The sequence below is a fragment of the Peromyscus californicus genome, unplaced genomic scaffold (genome assembly GCF_007827085.1).
Source record: "Peromyscus californicus insignis strain IS unplaced genomic scaffold, ASM782708v3 Scaffold_3__1_contigs__length_106647218, whole genome shotgun sequence".
Taxonomy (NCBI): Eukaryota; Metazoa; Chordata; class Mammalia; order Rodentia; family Cricetidae; genus Peromyscus; species Peromyscus californicus.
Genome location: NW_026294551.1, coordinates 100996011 through 101016621, shown reverse-complemented (window position 1 = coordinate 101016621; position 20611 = coordinate 100996011).

The window sequence follows — 20611 nt, the reverse complement described above, 5'->3', positions numbered from 1 at the left end:
ACTGTCTTGACTGTTAATTGGTACAATAGGATGCTTACCACTGCAGGGTGATTTCATCTCTAGGCAGGTGGTCCTGAGCTGTAGAAGACAGCTAGCTGGGCTGGGTGTGGGTGGTGCCCACATTTGATCTCAGCATGGGAGAGGCAGAGGCACGTGGATCTCTATGAGTTGAGGGCCAGCCTGGTCTAGACAATGAGTTCTAGGCTAGCCTGTCAAGAACAACATGAGGATCATAGCTAATCATGAGCCAGTAGCACCCCCCGCCATGGCCTCTGCATCAGTTCCTGTCTCCAGGTTCTGCTGTGCAAGCTAGCCATAAAGTATCCTCCTCCATGGCTTCTGCTGTAGTTCTTTGGCCACGAAGTAGGTTCCTCTGTTAGAGGTAGTGCTGTGTGCTAAGCAAACCTGACTTCCCTCAATGGGGGATTGTGCCTGGAGCTGTGGGCTAAAATGAACCTTCCCTCCCCAGTCACTGTGGGACAGTGTTTTAGACAGCAGCAGAAAGGGAATTAGATACACATATCAATTATTTCCCTGCTGTGGGATGGTCTGTATGTCAAGTGTGTTGCTGATTGGTCAATAAATAAATCACTGATTGGCCAGTGGCCAGGCAGGAAGTATAGGTGGGACAAGGAGGAGAATAAAGCTGGGAAGTGGAAGGCTGAGTCAGAGTCACTGCCAGCTGCCACGATGAGAAACAGCATGTGAAGATACCGGTAAGCCACGAGCTATGTGGCAAGGTATAGATTAATAGAAATGGATTAATTTAAGCTGTAAGAACAGTTAGCAAGAAGCCTGCCATGGCCATACTGTTTGTAAGCAATATAAGTCTCTGTGTTTACTTGGTTGGGTCTGAGCAGCTGTGGGACTGGCAGGTGATAGAGATTTGTCCTGACTGGGCCAAGCAGGAAAACTCTAGCTACATTTCCCTGTCATTATTCCTTAAACAAAGTAATAAGTATTTCCATAGATTTTATTAGATTAGATATTAAATGTAATCTAGAGATGGCTTAGACAGAAGTATCTGTGTAGGCTGTGTGGAAATGCTATGTCAGTTTAGGTAAGAGACTTATGCATGTACGTATATGAAAAAATATAGTAAAACCACAATAAGACAGGCGATCAAAAAAGTTTGAATAACAGAAAAGAAGGTGGACAAGAGAAAACAAAGAATAAAACGAGAAGCAAGAGAAATAAACAGAACCTAAATAATATAGCAGTATATGGAGTCAAGAGACAGCCCATCAATGGTGCATTGTTATCGAGTGTTATAAAGAATTCAAAATCTTAAACAGCAAAAGATCAAACAGGGCTGGAGAGATTCTCAGTGCTGAAGAGCATTCACCGTCCTGTCACTGAGTCCAGTTCCCAGCATCCACATTTGGCAAGACACAACCACCTGTAACTCCAGCTCTAGGGGATCTGGCAACCTCTTCTGGTCTCTATGGGTCCCTGCACTTATGTGCTCAAACCACACACAGACATGCATTCATATATACCTTTTAAAAAGAAAAATAAATATCAAATCAATAAATGGATAGTGAGCTGAAAAGATACTTTTCAAATGAAATGACATTTTCATTCATCAAGGGCACGTAAATCAAAACTATGTTGAGATTCCATCTCACCCTAGTCAGAATTGCTACCAATAATAAATTAAGAGCAACAGTACTGAGGGTGCAGTGGGGAACTGAAATCTTACACATTGTTAGTGGGGATGTGAAGTATAAACCACTACGGAAATCGGCATGCAGGCTCCTCAAAATACTAAAAATAGAACTTCCATAGGATCCAAATGTACCATTTTTTGGGTAGAGCTGAAAGAAGGAAACCCTACTTACTGTAGACACTGGTGTAGCCATGTTTACTGTGTCTCTCCACTATAGCCAAGTTATGGAATTATCTTAGAGGCCCACCAACAGATGAGTGGATAAAGAAAATGCAGTTTATATACACAATGGGGCTTTATTCTTCCATCAAGAAGAATGGAATTGTGCTATATACAGGAAAATGGTTGGACCTGGGTATCATCATGCCAGGTGGAATAAACCAGATTTAGAAAGATAATTATGATATGACAAATATAATTCTCTCATATCTAGAATCTTCAAGGAATAAAAAGGGACATGAAAAGGAGGGAAATATTAGCAACATAGAAGGATAAATGGAGGATCTTGAGGGGGATGAGGAAAGGTAATAACTCTGACTACAGCCAAAACGCACTATAGGTTTGTGTAGGAGCCATTACGAAACCTTTCACTTTGTATAATCAATATACACTGATAATAATTTTTGTGGTAGAGTGGCACACCTATTTATAAAAACATCAATAATTGTAACTACTAGAGATGGTCTAACACACCAGTAGAGATTTGAGGATTAAATGCCATGGGGTATATTGTCTGGAAGAAACTGACTTCAGATTAGTGGTAAGACAGGCTAAAAGGATAGAAAATCATACAGAAAGAAGCAGAAGCATATGAAGGGACAGCCGGTTGTGGTAGCACACGCCTTTAATCCCAGAACTTGGAGGCAGAGGCAAGTGGATCTCTAAATTTGAGACAGACCTGGTCTACATAGTCAATTACATGACATTCAGGGCACTGTTTCAAGAAGTCAAAAACAAAATGAACAAAACAAAACAACAATAATAGAGAGAGATGTTATGTATGATAAATGGTCAGTGTCCTAGTTAGGCTTTGATTGCTATGGCAGACACTCTGACAAAAAGTAACTTTGGGAGGAAAGGGTTTATTTCAGCTTGTAGATCATGCTCCATCACAAAGGGAAGTCAGGGTAGGAACCTGAGGCTGGAACCTGGAGGCAGGAACTGATGGAGAGGCCATGGGGTGAATGCTTTTTTGGATGCTCCCCTGGCTTGCTCAGTTTGTTTTATTGTATACCCCAAAACCACCTGCCAGGGGGTGGCACCACTCACAGTAGGTTGGGCTCTCCCACATCAATCTTAAATCAAGAAAATGTCCTACAGAGTTGCCTTCAGGCAATATAATGGCATTTTCTCAATTGAAGTTCCCTTGCAACTGTGTTGACAAGTTGGCAAAAAATAAAATAGATAAATAAAAAATAAAATAAAATATAAATAAATAAAAACATACAACCTGGAAAAGTGAGTAATATTTGTATAAGTATGCACCTAACAACAGAGCTTCGAAATACATAAAACACAAGCTGATAACACTAAAATGCAAAATGGATGTTTTATGTTAAATTCTTTGACCTAGCTCTTCCAACAGAAGACAGAACTTGTATAATACCTTTAAAATGAATCAAACTGATATTTACGAAAGGCCCATTCTAAAACAGAATAATGTACTTCTCAAACACATGTATAGTTTCTACCAGAAAGGACTATATCTTTAGTAAAAAATAAACTTTAACAAACTTAATACAATGGAAACTGTACAATTATGCCATCTGAGCATGAACAGGAATCGAAAGCTGGGTGGTAACAGAACAATCTCCAAACATTTCAAAGTTGGATAACATCCTTTCTAAATAATGACTTGATCAAAAGGGAAAACTTTAAAAATATCTAGAACCAAATGAAAATAAGATATAGCATATCAGCATCTGTGAGAAAGAAATACAGTAGTGTACACCCTGGGGAATTGTATAATAATTAAAGGGGAAGCAATAAGCCATGCACGGTAGCACACCCTTGCAATCCTAGCACTCGGGAGGTGGACGCAAGAGGATTTCAATCTTGAGGACAGATTGGGATACAGAAAGAGCCTGTCTTGAGGAAGAGGGAGACAGGGGGTGGATTATCAATGTTCTGATCATCCCCAGGGAAGAACAAAAATAATGAACAGAAAAGCCCCCAAAGAAACAGAATAGTGATGCTACATTCTTTACCAGTGAAACGGTTACAGGAGTAGTGATCAATGAACTTGACAACCGAAAGGCAATGTAAAAATCAATGAAACTAAAGATATTGGTTCTTCAATAAAAGTCTGTGCATTTGATCGACCTTCAGAAAGCCTGGGCAAAACTGTGAAGGTACAAGTGGCCAGAGTCTGGGCTGAATTGGTGCAGCGTGCTCCAGACCTTAAACATGTTAAAGGGCTAGTAAAGGAACTAGACAATAACCAGTAAAGACATTGGAGCACTTGGACAACTGGGAAGTGGTGCCTGGATGGAGGAAGTAAATTCCTGAGGGACATGTCCTTGGTAACCACACCTTCTCTGCCTCCCTGTCCCCCGGTGCCATCCAGGAGCAGCTGTCTTCTACATGCTCCAGGTTGTGCTGTGTTGTCTCAGCAAAGCCTGGAAACAGTAGACACCATCAATCATGGACAAGTGCTATTTCTTAGGTATTTGTCACAGAGATTCAGACACTTAACATCCATAGCAATACAGGACTTATATCTGTTGACCAATGTCTCCTCACCCTCCGCTCATCTCTATGCTGCTGGACACAACACTGTGTTTTCTCTAGACTTGCATGTGCCCAGTAATTTTAAGTTTCACGTATGAATGGAGTTAAGAAGTATTTATCTTTCTTGTGCCTGGCTCATTTCATTTAATACTGTGATCTTGGGGCTTTCACTCCTTTTCACAACCTAATAGTAGTCCGTACATATACCGAATTTTCTTTGTCTAGTCATTCATCATGAGTGAACTCCTGTGTTGATGCTATATCCTGAAACAATGAAGTTGTAATACACATGAGGGTGTAGATATATCTTTAATATACTGATTTGATTTCCATCAGATATATATAATGTACCTAGTAGTAGGACTGCTAGACCACATGGTACTCTCAGTAATTTTAATTTTTAAAAGAAATTTTATAGTTTTTTCTATAGGGACTGTGTTAATCTACATTCTAATATAAAGACCCCTTCCTCAACATTTTTACCAACATTATCATCTTTTCTTTTATTACAGCCATTCTAATTTTTGTGATAAGATATTTTGAATTCATAGCTCAATTCAAAGCCTGCAGGAAAATGACCTCTCAATCCAAATTCAAAAATGTGTGTAAAGTCGAGTGAATCTAAAGAGTCGAAACAATTTGAAAACAAAGAATAGAGGTAGATTATTAAGGCTTACTACAAAACCATGAAAATCACCCCAGCATGGAGCTGACAGTGGGGTCAGTCCTCCTAGGTCAATGGAAAAGAGACTCCAAACAGGAGTCCATATGCTAGGGTGGTTGGGGTAAATTGTAAAAATAACTTACAGAAGAAAGATATTCTTTTCACCAAATAACGTCAAAAATAATTGGGCACTCATCTGCCAAAAAAATGTTCTTGAGCTACATCTCATGCTTCATAAGAAAATAACTCAAAGTGGATTGTAGATCTAGATGTAAAAGGCAAAACTATCAATTTTTAGAGGACCCTTGCAAAAAGGCATTTGTGACCTGGGGTTAGGCAAAGCATTTATTAGACATGACACTAAAAGCATAATCCGTAAAAGATAAATTGACAAATTAGACTTTATCAAATTTAAAACATTTTCTCAGTAGAAGATGCGGTAAAGAAAATGAGAAGACAAATTACAGCGTAACTGAAAGTTATGAAGATACCAGGTGGGAAAATCCTTCAGTGGTAGCACTGGGCAGTTAGCTAGGCTTCTAGTCCCAAGCATGGTCTCCCTCTTGGTGAGTGGGTCTTAAGCCCAAACACAGAGCTGTTGGTGACCACTGAGGTATGTGTGCCTCTACTACACCCTTAAGATCATAGTGCTAAACTGGTCATCAATACAGTTTGTAGATGAAATAGCTGGAGGGGACTGTTTGTTGCCTTCCTCTTTGGGAAACTTATATGACACCTTCTGGTACCATGAAAGCTAGTCTTCAGGGAGCGGGTGTCCAGGTCGGTTCCAGCTCAGAGTCTCTGAGCCTTGTTTCTGAAGTGCATGGTGTCTTCAGCAGTAGTGACTTGCCTTCCACTCTGAGGGACATCCAAGGGCAACAGCAGTAGGCTCCATGTTTTGGGAGTCTCTTGGACAACCCTGGCCAACAACTCAAAAGAGGGCTTTTCATGTCTGACATTGGGGTTTTTGTTAGATGGACATTGGTTCTTGAAAGGAGCCCTATCAACCCAAATGAGCAAAGTTCATTAAAACTACACATGTATAATTATGCATGAAATTTGTATATTATAGGGATTTTTTTGGTTGATAGCTTTACTGTTATTTTACCCACCTTCCTTCCTTCTTCTGTATTTGCCTCCCTCCCCCTTCCCTAAAGAGCCCCCCTTTCCTATTTCCTTATCAGATCACTTTTATACTGCTACTCCCCTTTACTCTCCTCCCTCATCTTCCCTAAGGAGCCCCTCTTTCCCATTTCCCTGATAAAGTCACTTGTACACTGCTATTCCTCTCTCCATTGCTCCCCAACCTCCTATCCTGGCAGTGCATTTCCTAACAACAATCAATAACCATTTGTGCTTACACCCACAGGTAAGTATGGTCTTCACCCCTCATCAAGGAAACTTCTTTTTGCAACAGACAAAGACCACTGCAGAAAACCAAAACCAATCAAGATGCTGAGTTGTGTCGCCCCATCTCAACAGACACATCTACAGAATTCCCCTGCACCTAGGCTCAGGGAACATCACAGAGGAGGACATGGGAAGACTGTAAGAGCCGGAGTATCAGGGAGTCTGCTGTGAGACTGTGTCTCCTAGTGATGTCAGAAGCTACACCCATAAAATCTCACCAATATGACTGCCCAAACATGAGCTGAACAAGGATGACACCAATGTACACACCAAACTGGACAGAGCAAAAGCCTACAAGGACTCAGCCCCTACACAAAAACCATCGGCAACTGAGGAGAGCTGGGGACAGGAGAGGTGGCCTTCTCTGTGGTAGCCAAATGGCCAGCCCTGAAAATACGCATACAGGTAGCATTATAGGGACTGAACAGATTACATTTAGGAACATATATGTGCATATACATATATTCATAGATAACAATTAGTGAAAAACAGAGGCCATGAATTTGAAGGCAAGGATGGAGCGTATATAGGAGGGTGAGAAAAAAGGAAAATGAGAAATGTTATAATTAATTATAGTCTTAATTTTTTTTAAATTAAAAGTCTTCAATGAATGCTTTTCTGTGGGGCATTTGTGGAAGAAAAGTAACCCAAAATTGTTCAACACGATCAACTTCTAAGAAAGCCATGCTAAGTTTCTGCTGCTTGCCCATCGAGATGGCTATGAGAACAGCTAGTTAGAGTCTGACATGCCCCACAGGGTCTTGCTTTGAACTCTTGTTTCCCAGCTGGTGGCGCTATCTTGGCAGGCAGTAGATGGAGCTTAGCTGCCTGAAGAAGCTGTCTGGGGGCAGCCTTTGGAAATCGTAGCCTTCTCCCCAACCACGTGGGCAGCCTACACCTTGCTCTCCTACTGCTGCACATGGAGTGGCTTTTCTTTCTTTCTTTCTTTCTTTCTTTCTTTCTTTCTTTCTTTCTTTCTTTCTTTTTTTTTTTTGGTTTTTCGAGACAGGGTTTCTCTGTGTAGCTTTGCGCCTTACCTGGGACTCACTTGGTAGCCCAGGCTGGCCTCAAACTCACAGAGATCTGCCTGGCTCTGCCTCCCGAGTGCTGGGATTAAAGGTGTGCGCCACCACCGCCTGGCAGCTTTTCTTCCCTTACCCATGTCTTCCTTCTTATGACATCTGCAACTCTGAAACAGGAGCACAGATAAATCTTTCCTTCAGCGGTTTCTGTGACATACTTTGGTACAGTGATGTGAAAGTAGTCAGTGCCTGGGCTTCCACACACTGTCAGAGCAAATGGAAGTGATTCAGCCACTGTATGTGTGTGTAGGTGCACATGGATGTGTACCCACATGTAGAGGCCAGAAGACAATCTCAGATGTTATGCCTCATATGTTGTTGACTTGTTTCATTTTTTTTTTTTTTTTGAGAAGGGGTGTCTTATTGGCTGGGACTCACTGATTTGTCTTGGCTGACTGGTCATCAAGCCTCAGGCATCCATTTTATCTCATAACTGAGCTATCTTCATCAGTCCAATTTGCCAATTTTGACAAATTTAAACATAGGTTCACGTGGTGGTATCATGCTCCCCAAAATATTGTGCACCCTAATAAACTTATCTGATGTCAAAAAACAGAACAACCACTAGATGATACAGAGGCTAGAAAATGGTGGCACTCACACCTTTAATCCTAGTATTCCAGAGGCAGAAATCCCTCTGGATCTCTGTGAGTTCAAGGCCATATTGGAAACAGCCAGGCATGGTGACACACGCCTTTAATCCCAGGGAGTGATGGCAGAAAGCAGAAAGGTATATAAGGCGTGAAGATCAGAAACTAGAAGCTTTTGGCTGGTTAAGCTTTTAGGCTTCTAGCACAGTTCAGCAGAGAGCCATTTGGATAAGGACATAGAGGCTTCCAGTCTGAGGAAACAGGATCAGCTGAGGAATTGGCAAGGTGAGGTGGCTGTGGCCTGTTCTGCTTCTCTGATCTTCCAGCATTCACCCAAATAACTGGGCTCAGGTTTCATTTTATGAATAAGACCTAAGATTTCTGCCATAGGTTCCCATATAGATAGTGCACAGTTTGCCTGGGACACAGAATTTCTATTTCTGGTCCTCACCTTAGCAAGATGAAATTTTAGTTTACATGAGACAGGTGCATAAGTGTTTATAGCTGCTTTATTCATAATCTCCCCACACTGAGCACCCCAGGTGTCACTGAGTGAGCAGACACCAGGATATGACTCAGCTATCAAAACCAACCTTCCAATACATACAACAAGCTAGCTTCAGAACGGCACAGAGCATGACTTCTTTATATCGTGTTCTCTGAAGATGAAGCTGTGGGGTTGACAGACAGCAGTGTGTGCCTCTGCCATGGAGCAGAGGGCAACAGCCATGCCCAACACCTGTGGGCTGCATGGAGCCCAGGAGATCTATAAATATGGCCCAACATGAAATCCCGAACTTCCTTGAAACATTAATAGCTTGTTTTGAGTGAGTGATGTTGTTGTAACTCAGTTGCACAGTGCTTGGACATGAACTTTGTAGATGACAGCATTGTGTCACCTTGTAAAAATATTAAACACCCAAGGGTGTTTTGTGACTGGAGAAAGGTAGCAGGATGGAATTTGGGGACAGGTGATGAAATCATTCTGTACATCGATTGCTGATATTGATTGCTGTGGTAGAGACACAGATTGACAAGTATGTGTACATTCATAGAATGCAGCATCAAAAAGTCCATCTCAATGTGTATTAATTTAGATTTTAATGTTTAGAAACTGGACAATGTCACACATACTGGGAGATGATGGGATGATGGTGCTGTGAACATTCCTGGTGGTATTGTTTTGCTTTCTCATTGTACTGGGGATTGAGCACCAGGTTCTGTGCATGCAAAATGAGTGTTCAGTCACTGAAGGGCACCCCTACCCCCACCCCCAAAATATCTTAATAACAGGAAAATGATACCTGGTAACTAGCACACACACTGACTGCTGCTTAGCAAGCATTTCCATGTGACTTCGTGTGTTAGTTACATTTCTGGTGCCCTGATAAAACATCCTGGTCAAATGCAACTTAAGGAAGAATGGGTTTAGTTTGGTTCAAGGTTCCAGAGGAAAAGATTTCATCACGGTGGAGATGGCATTGCATGGAGGCAGTGACAGGAAGCTGGCTGGTCATATTTGTCCATAAACAAGAAGTGGAGAGGAAACAGGAAGCAGAGCTAGACTACACAATCTCAAAGATTGTCCCAGCGATGCAGCTCCTCCAGCAAGGCCCCAACTCCTGAAGTTTCCACAACTCCCCAGACAGTGCAACCAACTAGGGACTAAGTGTTCAAATAGTATGAGCCTGCTGGTGACTTTTCTCATTCAAACCACACCTCCTTTGCCATAACTTAGCTTTTCTTGTGGGTATGTGGGAGTGCATGTTCACGTGCGTGCATGTATATGGAGGTCAAAGCTCAGCCTCAGATGTCATTCCTTAAGTGTTGTCTATCTTTTTGTTGGAGACAGGTTCTCCCATTGGTCTGGAGAGAAGTGAGCTAGATTGGCTGGCCAGCAAGCCCCAGGGATTTGCCTGACTCCTCCTCCCCGGCACTGGGTTTATAAGTGTGTGCCCCCCATGCCCAGTTTTATTGACATGGCTTCTAGAGCTTGAGTGTGGGTGTTCAGGCTCGCAAAGGCAGTGCTTTGCTGACCGAGCAGTCCATGTAGTCCCTGACCTAACTTGGCATTTCTAACAGCATTGAAACGCTCTTCCTGTTATTGCAGATAAAGAAGGACGGGTTGGAAGACATCCTTTTCTTGAACATCATCTTCTCTTTGAACCTGAGCTCCACTGGCTCCAGACTCTGGGTTTTCTTTTGTTTTGCTTTGAGGGAGGGTCTCAGGTAGCCCAGGTTGACTGCTAACTTCCTATAGTTGAGGATAGCCTTGATCCCCTGAACCTCCTGCATCAGCCTCCTGAGTGCTGGTATTATAGGCATGTGCCATCATGCTCTATTCCAGAGTCCGAATTTTTCATCTATCACTTTGTATTATTTCTGGACTGGAAAGTCTAATTTCTGATTTTTAAACCTGCATATTATCTGACAGAGGGGAGGCAGCCTTGCCAGCAAGAAGCGTCCTTTCTCCTCTGAGAATAAGTGCTCACCCCTGACTGACCTCCAGTGTAAAATTCTCTACACCCTGCCTTTGTTTTCTTTCCTAACACCCCTGATAAGTTCTCTGTAACAATGTAATTCATCATGAGAGGGTCAAACCTTGGTTTTATTGATGCAACAATTAATTAGTTAGCTTCCTGGTACTGCGAAGTTTCTGTTCTGGATGAATGACTGGCCGAGCTCTGGAGCCATGCTACAAGTCTATGCAGCCTTAATCACAGTTGAGGTGCTGTGAGAGGCAGGGCTCCTTCTGCTGAGCCTGCTGCCTCGGAAGTTGCTCCAGGAGCCGTGGCCAAGCCATGTCCATTACCACCAAAGCTGAGGCTGCTCCTCCTTGCCTCTCCAGGGACAGATTCCAGGCCCCATTAGAGAAGAGGAGATGGATTTTCACATGGAGTGAGGCCATGATGGACGGTGAGTGAAAGGGCAGGATCTTGGATCAGACTCTTCGGGGAAACTAGCTGTCACTTATTAGATAAGAAATTAGCTAGCATGTAATTAATTAGTTATCAGTGTTCAATGATAATCTGCTCTTAACTTCCCTTCTGCCTCCAAAGCCCCTTTGTAGAGAACCCTTGCTTACTCTACCAGACTCACCCTTTGTAGAGAACCCTTGCTTACTCTACCAGACTCACCCTTTGTAGAGAACCCTTGCTTACTCTACCAGACTCACCCTTTGTAGAGAACCCTTGCTTACTCTACCAGACTCACCCTTTGTAGAGAACCCTTGCTTACTCTACCAGACTCACCCTTTGTAGAGAACCCTTGCTTACTCTACCAGACTCACCCTTTGTAGAGAACCCTTGCTTACTCTACCAGACTCACCCTTTGTAGAGAACCCTTGCTTACTCTACCAGACTCACCCTTTGTAGAGAACCCTTGCTTACTCTACCAGACTCACCCTTTGTAGAGAACCCTTGCTTACTCTACCAGACTCATTACAGGTATTCCCTCCCTCATTTTGTTTCCAGAGTTATCAGGGTTAGAACTGACAGCCCTAACAAGGTAGGCTTGGTCATCTGTCCTCAGTAGACTAATTAAATAAACAAGTAACCGTTAAAAGGAAAGAAAGATTTATTTAGTGTGGCTACACTGGGGAAAAGAACAAGTCAAGAGCTCCAGTGACTATTCCCAAGACCATCTTGGTGATTTTCACATGGGGTTTAATATTAACTAGTGGGTAAGAGGTATGTGTAGTTAAGCAGTCCTGGTCAATGTGTGGCTCCACCTATCACTAGCCCATCATTTTTAGGCTCCAGTCTCTCCTTCAAGATGCTCTGGAAAGTTGCTAGAACTATATAAAATCTATTACTGGTAAATAAGTGTCCTCCGCCCCAAGTGCTGGCCAGAGCTTTAGTTTTATTTTCTTTCCTTGCATGATATTCCTGGAGAAATCTCAATTTTTTGAAGTCCATGGTCTCAGTACTCATGCAGGAGGGATAAAAATGCCTCTTTAGAATATCTTTCTTCCTGCCAGCATAGTTAAAAGTCATTGAAAACAAACCATGTCTGACATATAGTAGGCACCTAACGAAGCATGCATGAACACGGATTCATCACCATTTATTCCTGTCTCTCCCCTGCCCTGGATTGACAATCTCAAAAGTTGGGTTCTATCCTAGGAGGACTGGGAACCAATCCCTAGCATCAAGACATCTTTCTCTGTGCATACATAGCACATAGCCCAGCAGCAGCAGGAATTTTGTCAGCCCCATTAGACAAGAACCATCTTTTAAAAACATCATTAGAATCTCATTTACTACCAGCCACCAAAGCTGCACAAGACACACACACACACACACACACACACACACACACACACACACACACAAATGGCCCATCCAAGATTGCCTTTCTCTTGTTCTCTTTGCTCTCTTTTTAAATCTATTTTTTCCTCATATTTTGCTGGTTTTGTTCATTCCCAAGGAATTATTTCCATTGCTCCTCATCGCCAAGTCCCTAAACAATTGTGCACACACAAAACTGTGGGCTGCTCAAGGCGACAACGGCTGTGCCAAACTCTGTAGTTTTCTGAGTTTGGATTTAGACTCCACATTGCTGGAGCCCAGCCTTGATGGCACACTAACATCCAACATTAGACTTGCCTTCTCAGTGTATAAAATATACATGGGGGTTTTATCAGAGTTAAAGATTGTATGTTGTACTAAACTTTCTGTCTTCCTTTCCCAATTCCAATCAGTGCCATTGGTTAGCTCTAAAAATACCAATTTTGAACATCGGCTTATGAATTCACTTTAAAATAATTTCCTTGGAGTACCTTGATGCTTTCAACAGGGCGTCTGTTCAGTGCTTGGTTCTGCTGTCACTCCTTAACAGTGTGAAAAACGGGAAAGTGAAGACAAGGCCAGGTCACTCGTGAGACTCTATCCTGGGGGAATTGCAGCCGTGTACACATAGCTCATGCCTTAGTTGCTTTCCTATTGTGGTAAGACACCATGACCAAGGCAACTTAAAGAAGAGAGAATTTATTTGGTGCTTACTGTTTCAGAGGGTTAGAGTTCATGGCCATCATGGCAGGGAGCATGGCCACAGGTAGGCAGGCATAATGCTTGAGCAGTAGCTGAGCTCTTACATCTCAATCCACAAGCACTGGTCATAGAGAGAAGCACTAGGAATGGTGTGTGCCTTGGAATCCTCAAAGCCCACCCTCAGCGACAAACCTCCTCCAACAGGACTGCACCTCCTAATCCTTTCCAGATAGTACCATCAACTGGAGACCAAACATATAAGCCTATGGAAGCTGTTCTCATTCAAACCACCACAGCTGAGCACTCCTGAACACATATAACATAAGCAAGTTTCCAACAGTCACACCACTACAGAATGCCAGGGGTGGACCAGGAGCAGAGTCAGCTTCTGGAAGACTCTAACACTATCAACTAAACACTGTTATTTGAACCAGAACCATCCTGTGCAGGAGACACAGTAATCTTTTTTAACCTGCTGGGTTTTGAGGGTAATCTTGTCTCCATCCTCATGGGGCTACTCTGAGGATTAAATCTGACCAATCTGCTCATCTAGATATCAAGAAAGCATATCTTTCAGTCCATTTTTTATTATTCTTGTGAAATACTTGAGGCTGGGTAACTTTACTAACAAAAGAGTTTTATTCAGGTCACAGTTCTGGACAACAGCCGCCTAGGGGCTGCCTTCTTGCTGGCAGTGTCATGTAGGGCATATCTCTTCTCTTATGCAGCCATAAGGATTAGGTTATGCTTACCTTATATGGCCATGATCACTTCCCTGGGGCCCTTCCTTACAACATGATCACATTGAGGACCAGCCTCCAGCAAATGAACCTTGAGGGATGCTTAGGAAACTGTGTCCAAACCATCAATCACACCACATTTTCATTAGTAGCTAGCATCATCTCTTCTTTCTTCAATGCCCATCAGTCCTCTGCTCCATCCTCCAGGTGCTACCATAATGGAAAATTTCTAGAAGAGTTCCTTGAAGATGGAATCCACATTTGAGCTTGTCCAACTTCAAGGATGAGACCCAGGATTGGACTCAGCCAAAGCTACTTCAGCAAAACCACAGGAGCAATGTGAGTAAGAGGCACATTAGCAGATTCCTCATCCTGGGACTGTTACAAATGCACTTCTTAGACAGATAATTACATCAGGTAAATAGGAGATGTGGTAGTAGGCTATGGGGGAAATATTTAAAGGCAGGTGGAACTTTTTGTCTCTTCCATTTTGTTTCATTGTGTCTTTGATTTGCCCTGGGACTGCCTTATTTTAAAGCTTTTGTGGTTAAATCTAAGTATGATCTATAATCTCTGCTACAAAAAAAGTTATATGATGGTTAGTGTTAATTGCACTTGACACCTTGACACTACCTCAGTTGCTTGGGGAAAGTTGTTCAATGAGGAATTGTCTATATTCCATTGGCCTGTGGCCGTGTCTTTGAAAGATTTTTCTTAATTAAGTTAACTGATGTGGGAAGACCTGACCATTGTAGACAGTGCCATTATCTGGGGTGGGATGGGGTCCTGAACTTTATAAGGGTGGAGAAACTGAATTCATTGCTCTCTGCCCTTGACTGTAGATGTGACATGACCAGCTGCTTTAAGTTCCTGCCCCATGACTTCCCTGTGATATCAGACTGTGACCTGAAATTGTGAACTAATGGACTCCTTTTTCCACTAAGTTGCTTTCTGTCAGGTATTTTATCACAGTCTCAGAAATGAAATCAGGAGGATAACTAAGGTATAATCTTCTGTGAGGTGAAATGGGGACTGTGCTAGGAGAAAGGAACACCACCATGTGGTTTTGAACACAAGGAGAATTTTGCCTCTTGGCTGGACTGCTTAAGATTATGGAATTCATGTTGGTCAATCAGCTGTGAGTATATGTGTCTGGTTTTACATCAGAGCTAGCCATTATATGAGAAGACACTCTGGAGCTTTCTTCCATAGTCCTGCTACCTGCGCCATTCAGTGTAGTGGCTGCTTTCTCAGCCTGAGACCTGAAGCACACAGAATTTCCACACTGGTTTCTATTACACACAGACATGCAGTAGATGGGAAAATAATAGTTGGCTTTAATCACCTGGCTACTGAGTCAGGGCCATTTGTTATTTCAACATAATCCAGCCTATCTTGACTCCTACAAAAATAACCATAAACTGAATAATTTCCATGAATCAGACATTGTTATTTAAAAATACTGCATATAGTCACTAAAATGACACCACAAAGTGATTCTTTGTGTATTTCTCATAAAGCTTCATGTAGATCAGGATCACAGGTTTGTAGGTGGGGAACTGGGATAGGCCTGGGCAGTCTGGCTTGCTCCTCAGTCCTTTATTATTTTCTATGTTGGTGTCACTCAACAACCTGGAGCCTTAAGAAGGGAGAAGGAAAACCCCTGGGAACTATGAAAAGACAACCCTATCTGGACAGACACAATGGCTCCATGGGGGAGGCAATTAGAGAAACTCTACTTTGAAATACAGGCAGGCATGCTTGGCAGACGGACTCTAACCAACTTTGTGGTGTTTACATCGCTGGCAATTCAGGCTGACAATATTAGTATTGTCTGTTCTAGTAATAGGCTAAAGATGAAGATTGTACAGATGTAACTAGGGACACAAATGTTTTGTTGTTGCTATTGTTTTTTTTAAATTGAATTACTTAAATAGAGAATCTAGTCTAGGTGGAGCCGACACAACCGGGGAAAAACTTTTGGGTTTTTGTTGTTTTGTTTGTCTGCTTGTGTTTTCAGACAGGGACTGGGATGAGAACTGCTTTTGATGAAGTAAGACCCATGTTTGGGAATTTGATGTGACAGAAGACTGTGGGGACTTCTGGAAATTGTAGGTGGCTTCCAGTGAAGGCCGGGGACAAGTTGAAGCCTCCAGTTCTATAGCTAGAAGGAAATAAATTTTACCAACACCCACAGAGCCTGTAAATGGATTCTTCCCCAGCAAGGGTGCACCCTTGTAGGGATCTGAGTGGAAAACACAGCTGAGCTGTGCCTGAACTTCTACCTACAGAATCTATGAGATAATAAATGCATGCTATCATACGCCTTGAGGTTATTGGTGACTTCCTCTATAGAGACAGAAGACAAAAACAGAGTTCAGGAATGAAAGTGGAAAGAAGGATGATTCAAGAAGAATAAAGAAAGGATGGAAAGAGATGTATAGAGCAGGAGGAGGAGCTGGATGAGGCCTGATCTGGGAAGGCCTCATGGGAGGGGGTTGTGTAGACGGATTTTTCTCTGAGCCATTAGCTCACAAAAAATGACATGGAGACCTATAAATTATGAAAGCTTAGCCTATAGTTTAGACTTGTCCCACTAGCTCTTATAACTTAAATTAACTATTTCTATTAATCTATGCTTTGGCTAGGAGCTTCTTACCTCTCTTCCATCTTGCACCTCCTGTTTCCTCTCCCTGTCTTCTGATGTCTCTCTCATGCTGCCTAGATTCCTCTCCTCTTCTCTTTCTGCCCAGAAGTCCCACCGAACATCTTCCTGCCTAGCTATTGGCCATTCAGCTCCTTATTAAACCAATCAGAAGCCACCTTGGCAAAGACACATCTTCATAGTGTACAAAATATTATTCCACAACAGGTTGGGTATCTTTTAGGTAGAAAATGAGAAGTCTTTCAGAATCCTTCAGCACTGGAGTAATGTGTGACTAGGAATACAAGCATGTGTAGGGAAGACTGGCTTTGAAGTAGAGAAGGGAGATTTAGAATACAGTGAGTAGAAAGGACATATCAAATACTTATTCTTTATTGGTGTATCTTCTGCCATGGCAGGAGACACAATCACACAGCAAACTCCTGATTCTCCTCTGAAATGATCGATGAGCCTTAGGTACAGAGTGTTTTGTAGATCTATCCACTGGAACCTGGCTCTACAACTCTACATTCTGATTGATTTTTAGCTTTCTGTAGAGTCTCCATCTATTGCAAAGAGAAGTTTCCTTGATGAGGGGTGAAATCCACTTAACTGTGGGTATAAGGACAAATGTTTATAGATTATGCTGGCTCAGTATAGTTGTGGTTGTAGGTTCTCTTCTAATATCCATGACATCACTAGCTCTAATTAGTTAGCTAGGTTTCTAGTACCAGACATGATTTGCACTTGTTGAGCAGATTTTAAGTCCAATAGAGAACTGTTGGTTACCACTAAGGTATGCATGCCACTACTATGCCCTTAGGGTTATCTAATACCAAGTGGTCAGCCCTGAAATCATACATACAAGTAGTGTGTGTGTGTGTGTGTGTGTGTGTGTGTGTGTGTGTGTGTGTGTGTGTGTTAGGCATGTAACAATAATTAATGAAAAAAAGAGACCATGAATTTGAAAGAGAACAAGAGGAGTATATGGGAAGATTTGAATGGAGGAAAGGGAAAGGAAAAATGTTACAATTATATCAAAATCTCAAAAAAAGGGTCTTGTCCACTTGTTAGACTAAGGATCCTATGAATGTGATCTTTATAGGAGAAAGGGGATTTACAGTTGTAATAAGCAAATGATCTTGAGATGAGATCATTCTGGGTTATTGGATGGATCCTAAATCTGAAGGTGAGTTTCCTTATATGAGTGATGTCTACAAGGAAGGGAGATTGGCATACAGAATGAGATGGTACACAGGACAAGGATAGGACAAGACCTGAGAAGACAGGAGCCAAGACTGAAGTGTTGCATCTCACATTGAAGACCAAGGATCTCTAGCAACCACCAGAAGTTAGGGGAGAGAAACACATGGCTTCTTCTTGGAAGCTTCCACAATGAAATATGGGTTCCTTTGGAGAGTACAAAGCCTATGAGCACAACTAGAAGACAAAGGAGCAAAGAACCCACAGAGTCTAAGGAAACTGTATATTTGGTTCCAGAGTAGGATTAGTCACAAAACACTAATGTCTCTGAAAAAAGAAGTATGGGGATTTTGCTCTAGAATCCTGTATAATTTTATACAGGAAAGCACAGGATTGTTACATTCTGAGCATGCTCAGTTGAAAGTCATAAAGTGTATGTTTGACAAAGAAAGATGGCAGAAACACTTTGGGGCAGACTTAGTTCACGGTCATAAAGCACAAGTTCCCAAAGGAAAGATGATTGGGGAAAACGCGTATGGGCATGCTCCATTTAAGATAATATGAAAGAGAATGAGTCAGAGTAATTTGGTCCCCTTGACTTGTTTCTTAAGAGTTTTAACTTAAACAAAAGAAAGAACAACTTAGAAGATGCAGTTGTGTCTTGAAGGATGGTCGGCTTCCTCCCTGTAAACCAACAGGGCTGGCCATAGAAGTGTCTGCCTTGCTTAACAGAGAAACCTTCACAGAAGATTCAATGCTGCCAATAGCTTGATTTTACTCCTGTGGTCTTCAGAGCTGGATAGGCACTGGGTATAAACCTCCATCACTTTAGGCCTCCTGGTCACCAGCCCCAGGTAGCTAAAACAGAGTGACTTGAGGAGAAAAGAGAGTGGAAGGAACTGAGATGGAACAAGTGGGCTTTGTGGTGGAGCTAGTGTGAGGTGTCAATCCTCCAAGGCCAAAAGCAGCGGTGGGATGGATGGAGCAGAGGAATCCACTTCTCAGTTTTCCATGTTTGATCTCCTTTAGCTGTAATGCAAACAGAAATGTTACTGAAGATATACCATGTGCCAAGAAGCAGAGATAATGGTTATCACTTCATGGATAGCAAAACTGAGGCATCAAGAGGCTACCTAATTGACCTATGGCCATCGTACTCACAGTGGCTGAAACTTCTTGTTAGTCCACGTCTACCAAACAAAGAGTAGAGCTTTAGCCACGTGCTGTATCATCCCTCTGCTCCCTTTTGTTATTTTTTAACAAAGAAAGATCCTTAGATTCTTAGAGGTGGAAATTCAGGGAACCCTGGACACATAAGCCCTGGGCTTGGGTCTGTAAGCACAGCATCCTCTGGGCATATGGAGAGTAGTGATCAACATTTGTTTATATTATTAATTTATGTTAATTTAGTTTATGCATTAGTTTGTATATTAATTAATATTAATAGATTAGTTTCTATATTAATTAATTAATTAATTACTGGGCACTCTGACAGTTTGAGTTCAGGAAGGCTAATGCGAGGACAGCCATGAGAAGTTAGAAGAAGAGGCCTCAGGCTTCCAGAAGCAAACTTTATATTTCAGCTGAGCTGATGACTTTTGGTGGGACAGAGTGACAAGGACATGGAGATGGAAATGTTAAAATGAAGAGAGCCACTTGCCATGTCACCCCTCCTCCCCAGAGCTTGCTCCTTCTCTCTCTTTCACCTTGCTGGAATTGTTCTCTAAATAGCTTGGTACGTGGACTTATGGGTGTTGGAAGATTGATGAAATTTTGACATTTGTGTTGGAAAAGGTTGAAAACACTTCTATTGTTTGCTTCCTGACTGGCAACTATTTCTTTCTTCTGGAACAGGACATTGGTTTTGCTTGGAAAGCCTCTTACCCATATCTGAAGCCCCTGCCATTCTGATATTACTGCTCCTAAGGACCTGTACCCCAGCTCTAGGGTAACCCAACCACCACCATATGCTGCCTCCATGGCCCCTGTGCTTGACTCAAGAGTGAACCAATGGGACTCAGTGCCAACACATCCCTTTTCAGGTTGGGGAAGGGTTGTGTTGCACCAGGTCTGAGTGACTTAAGGCTCAGCTTCATCATGGACTCCAAAGACTACCATTTGCTGCCTTCAGTCTTATTTTCCTTCTATCATAGCTCTTCATTTTGGGTTATTTTCTATACATCAAGAATGCTAGTTCTCCTCCAGCCAGCATCTATATTGTCAGTTTTCACAGAAGAACTCTTAATTGATTGTAGTTGCCTACATAGTCCACCCTTTAGCCAATCCTAACTGGGAAAGTAAAGTTCTGTGATGAGTTGTGTTCAGACTCCCTGCACAGCTAGAAGGAGGGAAGACGGGAGCCCACCTCCCAATGAAGAAGTTCGCTGACTATGGGCAATGAGGAGTTGACCACAGCAGGCCAACTTCAAGTGCCCCATCTATCTTACTTCAACCCCGAGGTTCTGTAACCTTTGCTGGTTTCTAGAAAGTGAACTTTGTCATTAGACATTTCAGCACTGGAAGAGCATGATTACTTATGTCACTGTTGGCTCAGTTGCCCAAGTCTCATTCCTCTGAAGTTTTATAAACCAACTCATAAGCAGCTGTACAGTTAAACCCAGCATGGTACTGACTGGAATAAGGCTGGTGGGATCGTACTCTGGGGAGTTGTTTAGGGGCTCACTTTCCTCCAAAGGCAGGAGACTGAAGGAAACAGTGACTCCTTCCCTCCCTGTCACCCCTCAGCATGGGCTCCTCCAAGTTTCCCTTCCCCACCATTCTCTCTTGAGCTCTATTCTTCATGCTGCCTGACAAGGTCTTCTGTCTGAAGCTGCTCATGCCAAAGGAGCTTCCATTTTACTGAGTCAAAACTCAAGGCCTGACTTGGG